This window comes from Scyliorhinus canicula, chromosome 2 (genome assembly GCF_902713615.1).
Source record: "Scyliorhinus canicula chromosome 2, sScyCan1.1, whole genome shotgun sequence".
In the NCBI taxonomy this organism is placed as follows: domain Eukaryota; kingdom Metazoa; phylum Chordata; class Chondrichthyes; order Carcharhiniformes; family Scyliorhinidae; genus Scyliorhinus; species Scyliorhinus canicula.
The window spans coordinates 255,249,578-255,261,524 of record NC_052147.1 but is presented as its reverse complement, the minus strand read 5'-3'; the positions used below and the strand labels follow the sequence as shown (position 1 = coordinate 255,261,524).

General features: G+C 44.3%; 1 long non-coding RNA gene across 2 annotated transcripts; it reads left to right on the top strand.

Moving 5' to 3' along the window:
- Positions 1–296: 296 nt before the first annotated feature.
- LOC119962100 lies at positions 297–8,360 on the top strand. 2 transcript variants are annotated; one of them, XR_005459811.1, is made up of 4 exons: positions 297–485; positions 1,172–1,251; positions 2,709–2,864; positions 8,149–8,360. It is a non-coding gene; the product is annotated as an uncharacterized LOC119962100 (long non-coding RNA). The 2 variants fall into 2 exon arrangements; XR_005459812.1 differs by lacking the exon at positions 297–485 and adding an exon at positions 502–718.
- The last annotated feature ends 3,587 nt before the right edge of the window (positions 8,361–11,947 follow it).

Sequence of the window (11,947 nt, the reverse complement as noted above, 5' to 3'; positions counted from 1 at the left end):
ATGGAATGTGGAAAGTATTGCACGTGATCATATCACCGCCTAAGTGTACGGGTTAAATCGAGATTGGGTCGTGATGGAGAATTTTCTACTCAGATCTGGCTTTCTCCATATTCCGTTTTTTGCCATGAAATGGTTGTGAATCCCGCAAAACTTTTGGTCTACATTCCGCAGTTCCCTTGGGCATTCCGTTACAAACAGCTCTATCTGCCAGTGCTGGCTCACACGGTCAGAGACATATGCTATTACTGTGGCATGTTGCTAAGCCCCAAATAGTCCTGCATGCCATTGTATTCATTGGATGTTATTCAGAGTTTCCCCAGGCCATTTCATAACATAAATGCTATCTATAATTCAGAGACCTGAAGGATCACTTTTAAGCGCACAGATACAGCTCCTCATAGGGATTTTGGCTCTCTGGATCTCTGTGCTTTCTGTTTGGCTTATGTTTCAAAAAAAAATTAGCAGCAGAGTATTGTGTGATCAAGGTGCAAATGATTCTGATTAGATCTCTTTCATCTTTGCCTGTCTCAGTCCATGTTGTTTGTTATTCATTTTATCTCCTGCCTTCCCGAGGAGGCATCGCCGCCGCACCAGGTGCCTGAAGACAGCGCTGTGGGAGCCGACTTCAAACCTTTCAGTTTGTGTCATTTAAAAAAATGTGTCAGAGCCATATGACAGTAATTAACAACTGACAAAAATATCTATGGTTTGGCTGGAGGTGGGAAATTACAGAGCTGAATTATGTTATCATTAATTTACTATTTGCAGTAAAGACTAGCGATTCATTGTACAAATGTAATAATAAGATGTCCCACTGTTCAAGAACATGTCTGAAGCGAGGGGGGGATTCAAATACATGGAGTCATCCCTTCAGATGTTCTTTTTGTTGTGATCCGTCATAACGTTCTTTAGACAGTAAATCACTGTTCAGCCTCAATTGGTATGAGGAAAACGGGAGATTGGTAATTTCAGTAATACATAGTGAGTACTGAAGGCATTCACGCCTTAAAACTTGTTCCATTCATTCACCATTTATTTCTTTTGGAGAGAATATGAATTCTGCTGTATTTGATGAGGGAGGAGGGTGAATTTTAGAAGGAATTTGCTGTGGTACTAACCTTAATAATTTGTGCATTATCTGACAAGTATACTTTGTTCACTTTCATGATAGCTTGGATACACAAACAATGAATTGGATCAGCGGCTGACTGTTTCAAAATTACCTTCTGCAAATATGCAACACCCATAAATGTGAGTACTACAGATCTGAATATGTTATCAATTTTCCCTCTGGAGTGAAATAACCCCAATAGTTCGAATGACGTAATGTGCTTTTTATTAGATATTCAGCGCTGCTTAATTCATGCAAAAAAATGCAAAGATAGATGGCATCAATGAAATGAACCATCGATTCAGCATTAGCTTTGATGGCTAAAACTGCACTGTCATTGTAAAAAAAAAATAGGATACTCTCCACTTGTCTGGATGAGTTCAAGAAGCTCAAGAAGTTCGATACATCCAGGACAAAGCAACCCAATTGATTGGCACCGCATTCACCACCTTCAACATTCACTCTCTCCACCACTGATGCACAATGGCAGAAGCATATACCATCTAAAAGATGCACTGCAGCAACTCACCAAGGCCCCTTCGACATCACCTTCCAAACCTGTGTGCTCTGTCACCTAGAAGGACAAGGACAGCAGATAGATGGGAACACCACCACCCACAAGTTCACCTCCAAGCCATTCACCATCCTGACTTGGAAATATATAATCGTTCCTTCAGTGTCACTGGGTCAAAATCCTGAAACTCCCTCTCTGACAGCAATGTGGATGCACCCACACCAAATGCACTGCAGCGGTTCAAGAAGGCAGCTCACCACCACCTTCTCAGGTGTAACTAGGGGCCAATAAAAATTCTAGCCCATCCAGTGATGTCCACATCCTGTGAATGAATTGAAAAAGAAGTTTTGAAATATTCCATTGCACTGAATAACTTGCAGGAAAATATTAAATCATATGTTGTCTTTCAGGTTGTTTTTAAATTTAATGTTTTGGAGGTGACTTCTGAGTTGACACCATGGAAGAAGATATCTCCTGTATCAAAATCATAGCACTGTTAAATATCAATGGGCCAATACTTAGTTACACAGAACAAGCAAAGGAAACCCCACCCCAAATGACATTTGCTGTGCATTTGATCTGGCATTGTGCCATTTGAGGTAAGGATAGCTTCAAAGGAACCAATGGGAGATTTTGACCTTTATTTGTTCTCAGAATGTGGGTTATGTTGGCAAATCCACATTTACTGACTTTCCTTGCCATGAGAACATGGGGGGGGGGGGGGGGGGTGCGGCTTGGGAAAGCGGTGGAGGGGGGTAACCTTCTCATTGGCCCACTGCTGTCTCTATGATACATAGATATCATCTTGATCAGAAATTATGTAGTTATTTTCACAACAAGAGTGTCAGCTATTTTTATAGTAAGAGGTCTTACAACCCCCACCTGGTTCAAATCCAACAGGTTTGTTCCTCAGTCACCTTTGGAAGGAGCTGCGCTCCGAAAGCTAGTGATTTGAAACAAACCCGGTTGGACTTTAACCTGGTGTTATAAGACTTCTTACTGTGCCCATCCCAGTCCACTGCCGGCATCTCCACATCAGAGCTATTTTCATGTCTGGAATAATCTTTATATTTTCCTTGACAGGGATGAGAGAACACTAACTTTACTGCGTTCTAAATGTCAAATGGGAAGATAAAGTTCCAGACACCAATGTACTGGAGGAAGCCACAGTACCAAGTTTCAAAACTCATCTCAAACATAAATGGATCTGATGGCTTGACCATCTATATCAGCTGGAAGGTGGGCATATCTCCTTTTGTTGCTTCACATTTGCTGGGTGACCTAGGTTTGTTCCAATTCAAAAGTGCTTGCAAGAGGGGGTTAAAAAAGTCTAATGAGCTGGGAAGTTGCGGCTAACAACAGGCTGCATTGATGAATCAATGGGTGGAATTTAATGCTCACCTGTCCCCCCCCCCCCCACCAGAAGCAAATTCAGAGGTGGAGGGGATCCTGGATGGAAGAATGCAGGGTAGGGATCCCACTGCCTCCGCCAATTAAGTACAGAGCAAAAAGGCTTGCGGGTGATTTTCCGACCCAGAGCCCAATTGAGGGCCTTAAGTAACCACTTTAAGGGCCGCTTTTCAATTAAGGAGGCCACTCCGCTGGTTAACAAAATGTCACCATAAGACCATAGGCAGATCTCCCCTTTGATCGAGAGCTGACTGATGATGATTTAACCTGAAGGTCACCACACCTCATACGAGTGGGAAGGTTGAATAACCTCAGCCAGTAGGGGAACCCACATTGTTGGCAAACCAGCTATCCAGCCAACTGAACTAACTGACCTCCCCACAGCGGCAGGAGAGTGACTCGCCACTGAGGGAAGCAGTACAGAAAACCTTGTCGCGCTTGTTGGCAACTTTCCCAGAGGGGTTCTTCAACCTCAGATCACTCTGCAACCAATCAAGGGTACCAGCCCCAGGCAGGAGGCCAGCCCTTGCAGCCCCCAACCTGCCCACACTCACCTCTACCATGGGATTCATCAGTGATACTCTAGTGCAATACTGGCAGTGGCTACTGCTCCCAGTGGCGCTGATGATAATGCAAAATGGCTGGCCTCTGATTGATAGGCCTGACGCTGCCAGGTAAGTGCTTGATTATCTCGGAATAGCCTTGAGTCACTCATGGAAATACAACGCGGAGGTTCCATCAGTTAGGGGAGGTGTCACTGGACTTGTAATCCAGAGACACAGAGTTATGCTCTGGGGCAGCAGGTTCGAATCCCACCACGGCAGATGGTGAAATTTAAATCCAATGATAGATAAAATTAAGAGAAATGTCAATGATTGTTGATTGTCAGAAAAACCCACCTGGTTCACTAATGTTCTTTAGGGCAGGAATCTACCATTCTTACTTGGTCTGACCTACATATGATCTCAGACTCACATAGAACATAGAACATACAGTGCAGAAGGAGGCCATTCGGCCCATCAAGTCTGCACCAACCCATTTAAGCCCTCACTTCCACCCTATCCCCATAACCCAATAACCCCATCTAACCTTTTTGGACATTAAGGGCAATTTAGCATGGCCAATCCACCTAACCTGCACGTCTTTGGACTGTGGGAGGAAACCGGAGCATCTGGAGGAAACCCACGCAGACACAAGGAGAACGTGCAGAGTGCAGACTCCAAACAGACAGTGACCGAGCATGGAATCGAACCTGGGACCCTGGTACTGTGAAGCCACAGTGCTAGCCATGTGTGCTACCTTTTAACATTTAATGTCTTTAGAAATGACCACTCAGTTCATGAACAATTAGGGATGTGCAATAAATGCTGGACCAGATAAAGTGTGTAGAGGACACTGAAAGTCTGCAGAGGGATATAGATAATTTAAGTGAGTGGGCAAGGGTCTGGCAGATGGAGTACAATGTTGGTAAATGTGAGGTCATACATTTTGGTAGGAATAACAGCAAAATGGACTATTATTTAAATAGTAAATAATTGTAGCATGCTGCTGTGGAGAGGGACCTGGGTGCCCTTGTGCATGAATCACAAATGATGGTTTGCAGGTGCAGCAGCTAATTAAGAAAGCAAATGGAAGTGATGGAGTTTATGCTGCAGCTGCATAGGCTGCTGATGAGGCCATGCCTGAAGCACTGTGTAAAATTTTGGTGTCCTTACTTGAGAAAGAATGTACTGGCACTGGAGTGCAGAGGAGATTTACTAGGTTGATTCTGGAGTTGATGGGATTGGTTTATGAGGAGAGACTCAGTAGACTGGGCTATATTCATTGAAATTTAGAAGATTGAGGGGGATTTGATAGAAACATTTATGATTATGATGGGGATGGTTTAGCACAGTGGGCTAAACAGCTGGCTTGTAATGCAGAACAAGGCCAGCAGCGCGGGTTTAATTCCCGTACTGGCCTCCCTGAACAGACGCCGGAATGTGGCGACTAGGGTCTTTTCACAGTAACTACATTGAAGCCTACCTGTGACAATAAGTGATTATTATTATTTTTTGATAGTTAAGATAGTTGCAGGGAAGTTGTTTCCACAGGCGGGTTAAACTAGAACTAGAGGACATAGCCTCAAATTAAGGGGGAGCAAATTTTGGACCGAGTTGAGGAGGAACTTCTTCCCCCAAATTTATGGAATTCCCTGCCCAGTGAAGCAGTTGCGGCAACCTTGTTGAGTGTTTTTAAGGTAAAGATAGATAGATTTTTGAACAGTAAAGGAATTAAGGGTTATGGTGAGCAGGCGGGTAAGTAGAGTTGAGTCCACAAAAAGATCAGCTATGATCTCATTGAATGGCAGAGCAGACTCGAGAGGCCAGATGGCGTACTCCAGCTTCTAGATCTTATAGAACATAGAACACTATGTTCTTTAAGAACATAGAACACTACAGCGCAGTACGGGCCCTTCGGCCCTCGATGTTGCGCCGACCTGTGAAACCATCTGAAGCCTATCTGACCTACACTATTCCATTTTCATCCATATGTCTATCCAGTGACCATTTAAATGCCCTTAAAGTTGGCGAGTCTACTACTGTTGCAGGCAGGGCGTTCCACACCCCTACTACTCTCTGAGTAAAGAAACTGCCTCTGACATCTGTCCTATATCTATCACCCCTCAATTTAAAGCTATGTCCCCTCGTGTTGGTCATCACCATCCGAGGAAAAAGACTCTCACTGTCCACCCTATCTAACCCTCTGACTATCTTATATGTCTCTATTAAGTCACCTCTCAGCCTTCTCCTCTCTAACGAAAACAACCTCAAGTCCCTGAGCCTTTCCTCGTAAGACCTTCCCTCCATACCAGGCAACATCCTAGTAAATCTCCTCTGATTATGTTGTTATGAACCCATGTCCCTGCCACTGAATTCCAATAGTCATCTAGTAATAGATGTCGAACAAGAAGTCTAAAAAATTAAGAGACAGTGGAGAGGTCGAGAGATGATGATGAGGTAGGCCTGGGTGTTGTCATGCAGTATACATGTGAAAACTAACACAGTGTTTCCAGATACTGTGTCGCACAGTCTATTTATGCACGAGGTAGAATCAGATCAATGTTACATAAATTGACCAGGCAGGGTTCACTTATTGGGCCCAGTGGATCTGAAAGAATTGGATTGGCACAATATGCCTACAGACATGGCAGATAGTGGAGTCCGAGTTCCTTCCTTCAGCTTCAGTGACTCTGATGTCCTTTCTTGTAATTGTTTCCTTTTGCTTGCTAATTAACATACTATATTTTGATTTGTTAGCTAACCTTGTTAGTTCAGTATTAATTATAATAGCATCATCGGGACAAAACAAAAGGAGCAGATAGATCCCAATTGACCAATTCCATACATTCCACACCAGCCTTCCTCTGGTTTACTCACTGGATCATATGACTGACTGTGTGGGAAAAGGTAGCACTCAGCTTACAGTAAGTATCATTGAATATTCCACTCAATATGTAACTTATCTCAACGACAGTCTACAGTGCCATTCACCGTACAAAATACTGTACGTACACTTTAAGTAAATTGCAGCATGACCTCAGTTCACATTGCCTTGAAGCTTACTTAAATAATAACAACATTTTAAAAATAAATCATTCAGCATAAATTTGACTGAAGTAGTAGTGATCAGTTTACACCTGATCCAAAGTCCAGATCAATATTGAGCATGGCGGAGATTACATCACAGGCTGAAACATTACACTGACCTCAAACAAGAGAAGTACAGATCTCCGACCTATTATACGTGCCAGTCTATTTAGTATCTCCCCGTTCAATTATAAACCCTGGATCCCATCTTTTATGAACACTCATAAAAGCTGTTAAGATTAAGTGCAATATTCTGTCTCACAGCGTGATTATGCAGGTCTGTACCTGCATTGCCTGCCATTCCTTTTCACACCTCAGATTGAGTTTTGTCAGGAAAGCAGGTTCCGGCAGCGGATAATCAGATGATGGTGGTCATGGAAACTTCTGGAAACTGACTTCTTCTGTAAAATGAGAGACTGTTTCCTAATTTTTTTGTTTTTGGAAGTTGAAATAATATTGACAACTTTGGACTTTCTTGATTTGGGAATTGTATATATCCTACACATTTGTCGCACAAAGAAGGAATCCTTCTCATCAAAGAACTAAACGTGAAGGAAATTTATCATTTATGGAATAGTTCAGCCTGTTCACAAATATCGCCGCTGTTTTGAACATTTTTTAATCCTGAGGTTCACCCTTTGTTTGCACCCATAGAAATGACTCAGATTTTGGCCACACAAGTTCCGAGGTCACCTGAACACATCTAATTTAGCTCTATGCATCTGTGACCCTTGATTTATCTGTGACACTGACTATCATTTTGATCTATTCAAAATACATACCTCACTCCATTTTTAGCTCCCCCGTGTTGTCACCCAGTCACATACTTCCTCTTTTAGGTAGGAGGGTGGAATAATCTGCTTCGTGGGCCTGTCCCTGTCATTGGTTGACCGCAGGTGCGCTTCTGCGAATTTTACCTTTGCCTCTTGTTATGACCTGTTACGCTTGCAGATAGCTGCTTATGACTTGCTGCGTAAGAGCAGGGAGGCTAGAATGTCACTCATGTCAGTGCAATGTTTGATTTGCCTCGAGGTTCAGTAAGAGCTACCGGGATGCAAGAATCTGCAATCTTTTGCGATGTGCAATAAATCTACCCTTGCATCACCACAAATCATACGATGGAGATGGGTCACAAATTCTGTCAGTTTAACTTTTTGTCCTTCATGTATACCATCTTGTGGTCTGCTGATTCCGACATCAATGATATTTAAGACAAGTGATTTGTTGTAGGAGATGATTTATGATCACTCAGATCAGCACTGCGATCGTTATTTTCACTGTGTCTAGGGCCTTTTACTGTAATATTGCAGTAAAGCATGTTACTCGCAATAGGTGTAGAATTTGCTGTGGAACTCGCACTGTGCCAACTCGTTTGTCCCAATGATATTCAATCTAAGTTTCTTTGTCGGCCTGATTATATATATATATATATATATATGTATTGTTCTGCGTCTATCTCTTCTTGCACCCATTCTCTTCCCCAGGTTGTCCAATTACCTAACTTGCACATTTTGGACTGTGGGAGGAAACCGGAGCACCCGGAAGAAACCCACGCAGACACGGGGAGAATGTGCAGACTCCGCACAGACAGTGACCCAAGCCGGGAATCGAACCTGAGACCCTGGAGTTGTGAAGCAACAGTGATAACCATTGTGCTACCGTGCTGCCCATTTAGTAAATACTGCTTGTTATCTTACCTGCTTTCTCTGCAATGTGGTGTTTATGACGGAAAGAAACTTTAAGCATTCATTCTGAGACCTTACCAATTCTATTTTAATTTTTGCATCATGATACAGTGGGCATTGTCCAGGTAAGTATGTAATGTCTAGATTAGAAAGTTGTGTTCAGTATTGTCTCTCTAGCTAACCTCTATGCATGGATTACTCCAGCACACATAAAACAACAACTGGTGTGGCACAAATAAGATTATGCATCAATGATCATCAGTAACACAGCTAAGCTGGATGAGCAGATAATGCATCTTGAGCCTCTTTTCCCAAATATTTAAACTTGTTTGTATAAAATAGCAGATCGCTTCCAGGTTGTAACTTAAGCTCAATTTTGACATTATCTGCATCCTTTTCGTCATATTACTATCTTGTAATGCACTCAAGGACATCTGTTACCCTGTGCCTCTCGCTTATTCTTGTCCTTCCTGTGGTTCTTTATCATGCTCTTTCACGTTATTGTTACAAAGCAACATTACGCTCAAATTTGTTTGTGCTCCCTCCTGTCATGAATTCGTTGGCTTGAAAATGGCTTAATGCTATGCCATCCCAGTCCACCAGCTGGAACCAACTACTGCCCAGAATCTAAAGTGTCTTATAGTACTGTAAAGCTATGCCACATTTCAAAACACTTTGTTATCCACTTATAAGGAGGAGACTGATATCAGTGGGTGGTTCAATTTCCTCCAATATTAAAGAGCCACTGAAATGTGCTGACTTGTTCGTGATGTGGTTATCCGTGTGCCTGTAAAGACGTGAGGTTGATCTGGAGAAAATTAGAGCACCAGTCAGTAAGGAGAAAAACGTGGCCAGTGCCTGTGAGTTAAAGTTGCCTCAATTTGGCGAGGATAACAACTAACCAGACTCGGTAGCTCCTGTGCACTTTTGTGCTGACTCTGATTTACCCCTGTCCCACAACAGGCACTACTAGACCTAGGTAACAAAAAGTATTATGAGCATGATTTTCTTTTGCCAACTGAAGTTCCCATCTAATGCGGTTTGAGAAGTTACTGTAAATGCCAGTGAATTATTAAGTAATAGATATTGGAAATGTTGGAGAACTGAAACTTCGCATTCACTCTCGTACGCAGAAAGGAAATCATTTAGCATCTTTTGTTTTTTGAGGGGAGACTTGGCTTTAAAGTGAACAAGAACTTTGTTTCTTTATGATTTGCATCTTAATAGGATTCTAGCTTATGTTAACATGTTTTGTATTAGACTAATATTAGTCCCAATATTTATTGTTCACTTTACCCAACGTAGAACAAAGAACAAAGAAACGTAGAGCACAGGAACAGGCTGTTCGGCCCGCCAAGCCCGCGCTGACCATACTGCCCGTCTAAACTAAATACTTCTGCACTTCCGGGGTCCGTATCCCTCTATTCCCATCCTATTCATGTATTTGTCAAGATGCCCCTTAAACGTCACTATCGTCCCTGCTTCCACCACCTCCTCCGGCAGAGGGTTCCAGGCACCCACTACCCCCTGTGTAAAAGACTTGCCTCGTACATCTCCTCCAAACCTTGCCCCTCACACCCTAAACCTATGGCCCCTAGTAATTGACCCCTCCACCCTGGGAAAAAGCCTCTGACCATCCACTCTGTCTATGCCCCTCATAATCTTGTAGACCTCTATCAGGTCGCCAGTCAAAATAGACGGAGTGGATTGTCAGAGGCTTTCTCCCAGGGTAGAGGGGTCAATTACTAGGGGCCATAGGTTTAAGGTGTGAGGTAATAAATTGGTGAGCTCTGTGGGGCTCTCTCTTCAGATCAGGTGCACAGGACAGCTGGGTATAACTTGCCTGTGATAAAACGTGGCTGGTTAATGAGAGAATGCAAGGGAATGTGTGTGCAGTCAATGAGGCCTCGCTCCTGGGGAAACCCAGTGAATGGGGAAAGTCTGACAGTTCTCACCTACTGCTCACTGGCATGCCAGTGCATTGTTGTCTCCTTGAGAAGACAGAATGTTCTCAATAGCCACATGGCAGCAAACCGACTGATGTCGCTTATTTCATCTATTACAGCCTGGAATTAACCTGTGACGTGGAAGGCTATTGTTGCCTTCAGAACCACAGGCAGTGCTGCCTGGTTCTTGGTTTCTATCTTTGCTGATGACATAGGTCAGTGACTCACTGCCTGATGGCACGCAGCCTCCTCATATTCTGCACCTTTGAAACAAACTGTTTTGTTGCAAAACAGCCACATACTGAAATGCCTCTTACACCTGCTTGTTTAACTCTCTGCAGGTCTGTGCTGCCATGATAGCGTTGCTGTTCGCCCTGGTGCAGCAGCCTCAATGGCGGAGCCAACAACATTCCTGTCCTTCCCAGTGCTCCTGCAGCTAGTAACGTGACAAGAGTACAGCCAAAGCCAAATGTCAGTCCTTCAGCAGCTATCTGGGTGAACGACATCACAAACCTAGCTAGAGCAGTTAAAAAACACCAATTCAGAGGCTTTCATAATGGTGACAGTCTTTTTAAATATTGGGCGTGATTCTCCCAAAAGGGAACATAGTCCCCTAGTGAGCACTTTTAGCTACGGGTTTCCCAGTTCTAGTAGTGCGGAGAAACACATAGTTATTTAATGCGACTCTTGTTGTACGCGGAGCCTGAACGGGGAACGCGTGACCGAAGCCACACATGGCCCCATTTCGTACAGCGAAGAGCTCCACTCATTGGCCTCTGCCCCCCCCCCCCCAGTCTGAATGCACTATGGGATGGACCCTGCCCCACCCCACACCCCTCCAACACCCATGCTGGGCAGCCCCACCCCAATCACACAAAAAATTTCAACTTGGCAGTGCCAACCTGGCACTCCCCATGCCAGCTGGCAATGCCACTTGGGCACATTGGCAGTGCCAAGCTAGCACCAAGGTGGCATTGACAAGGTGCCAGACTGGCACTGCTAGGATGGCACTGCTGGGGAAACCAGGTGGCACCAGCAGTGCCAGGGCAGGACACTGCTCAAAGGGCATGCAGCTGGGGGCCTCCGATCCCTTAGGAGACCCCAACGAGTGCAATTCCAACTGGTCCCCATTTGTGGGGATCAGTGCTGAATGGCGCTCACCCAAGGTCTCTGAGGCGAAGGAGTTGAATGCCAAACCTTTGGGTACCTCGGGAATCTGCACATTTGAGAGAGGCTTCCTGCCTCGCTTTAATATGCAGATTTGGCAAAAAGTGATCCCATCCTAGCAGTGTCAGTTGGGCAGCACGGTAGCATTGTGGATAGCACAATCGCTTCACAGCTCCAGGGTCTCAGGTTCGATTCCGGCTTGGGTCACTGTCTGTGCGGAGTCTGCACATCCTCCCCATGTGTGCGTGGGTTTCCTCCGGGTACTCCGGTTTCCTCCCACAGTCCAAAGATGTGCAGGTTAGGTGGATTGGCCATGCTAAATTGCCCTTAGTGTCCAAAATTACCCTTAGTGTTGGGTGGGGTTAATGGGTTGTGGGGATAGAGTGGAGGTGTTGACCTTGGGTAGGATGCTCTTTCCAAGAGCCGGTGCAGACTCGATGGGCCGAATGGCCTCCTTCTGCACTGTAAATTCTATATCCATTGTG